Below are 2055 nucleotides of genomic sequence, written 5' to 3' on the forward strand. Positions count from 1 at the left end.
GGCTGCAGGCAGAGCAGGGCAGACTGGCCTGTGGGTCAGGTCTGACCTGCCTTTTGTTTTTGTATAGTCTATGGGCCGAGTGTAATTTTTACTTTTTTTTTTTTTAATTTTTACATTTTTAAAGTGTTTTTTTTTTAAGAGTATGCAACAACAACTGTAGTTTGGCCCTGTACAGAAAGTTTGCAGATTGTATAGTCTATGGGCCGAGTGTAATTTTTACTTTTTTTTTTTTTTTAATTTTTACATTTTTAAAGTGTTTTTTTTTTTAAGAGTATGCAACAACAACTGTAGTTTGGCCCTGTACAGAAAGTTTGCAGATCCCTGAACCTTAAAAGGATCTTAAAAGGAGAACTCCCAATGACTTGGCTAAAGAGTTTTCTTAATTCAAACCTTCATTTCCTAGGACCAAGACTCCTGGACCTGGGGCCCAGTCAGCCCTCAGAGCCCTCGCCCGCTCAGGAATGAAGATTGGGCGAATTGGTAAGTTCTCCCCTCTAGCTAATACTTGGATTTGTTTTGAAGCATTGACTTCAAAAAGCATGTGATGTGCATGGTAGATGCACGGCCTGGCCTGGTAACTGTTGGCAGTTAGGTGGGGAGCTGCAAGAGGTACTATGTGATTTAAAATCTCTCCCTGACTGTCTATCAGCTTGATGTGAATGTCCTTCCTGTCTGCATTGAACAGCCCAGTTTCATTTCTGAATCTCTGCCCTACGCTACCTGGTGCGGGAGTTGAGAGAGTAACTGGTTAAACTGATGAATCGCTGAATTGTCCTTTCTTCCCAGTGTTTCTCAAAGGCATTGCTATTGGCATTTTGTGTGGACTGTCCTGCATTGTGGGACTCTCAACATCCTTGGTATCTGCCTACTAAATATCAGTGGAGCAGGCCAATTATGAAAACCAAAAATGAAGTCGGTGGGAAGGGGAGCAGCAACTATCATTGATAACCCTCATGTCTGTGATCCTAAATCTAAAGTTCCAACCATGTACTGCTCTAAAGACTTTTTCAGACCATTTTCAATCTCCTGAATTGTTGAAAAGGAGACAGTTGCAGTTGCAATGTTTAGGAGGGTTGTTTCCACTAGAGCATAGAATAGGTGTCAGAAACTATTTGTCCTCCGCCTGTGACATCTTGTGTGCCCTCTCAGAGCCTGTTTCCCCTTCTGGAAGGTGAGTTGAGACCGCAGGAGGAAATTTGAGAAAATAGCAGATGGGGCAGCTCCACATTCATCTGTTATGTACTGGGGACTCATTTGAGGAGCAACATGATCCACAACTGATTGGTTAAACCCCTGGCCTAGAGAGGTCCAGGGTCCTTCCCATCCAGCTCCATGCAGTGATGTTTTCTCTTCCTCCCCACAGAGGATGTCACCCCCATCCCCTCTGACAGCACCCGAAGGAAGGGAGGTCGCCGTGGTCGCCGTCTGTGAACAAGACTCAAATTACTGTTTTCTGTTAATAAATTGCCTTTGTGTAAACTATTTCAACTCTAGTCTTTTCTTTCCTTCATGTAGGGGCCACCCAGGGATATTTGATTCCTTCCTCCTGTCTTGGTTTGATCAGGGCATGGGGCTGACTTGAGGTCACAGGTGCAGTGATAAAACAGCATAGAATATATTGCTTCAGGGGATGTAGTTGACCTGTCAAACAGGAACACAAGAGGGATTGTTTCAGCCTTTGACAACTGGCTTCTTGGGAGAAGGAGCCCAAGGAGAGGTGAGATACTACTCAGTGATCTGAAGCAGAGCAAGGCTTTGGAGATCTTGTTTTGAAAGTGGAGATGTTGGTTCTAAAAGCAGACCAGTTCTTAAGGAGCTAGAGCAGAGTGGGAACTGTTGATCCAAGTGTAGCCTGAGCAGAAGAGGAGCCTTCCAGACCTGAGCCATATATAAACACGAGTGGGTGTGTATTCTCCCCCCACACCTTCTGTGCAAAATTGGTAGCTCGCTCTACTGCATCTTGCTTTTTTCACTTGGCAGATCCTGGAGGTTGTTCCACATCAGTACATAAAGTACATAAAGATTCAGTCACCCCACAAATACACACCAAGTCCT

General features: G+C 44.4%; 1 long non-coding RNA gene across 1 annotated transcript; it reads left to right on the forward strand.

Moving 5' to 3' along the window:
- The first annotated feature begins 378 nt into the window (after positions 1–378).
- LOC103584228 lies at positions 379–1482 on the forward strand. Its single transcript, XR_549952.1, has 2 exons — positions 379–480; positions 1364–1482. It is a non-coding gene; the product is annotated as an uncharacterized LOC103584228 (long non-coding RNA).
- The last annotated feature ends 573 nt before the right edge of the window (positions 1483–2055 follow it).

Source organism: Galeopterus variegatus, unplaced genomic scaffold, assembly GCF_000696425.1.
Source record: "Galeopterus variegatus unplaced genomic scaffold, G_variegatus-3.0.2 Scaffold47465, whole genome shotgun sequence".
NCBI lineage: Eukaryota > Metazoa > Chordata > Mammalia > Dermoptera > Cynocephalidae > Galeopterus > Galeopterus variegatus.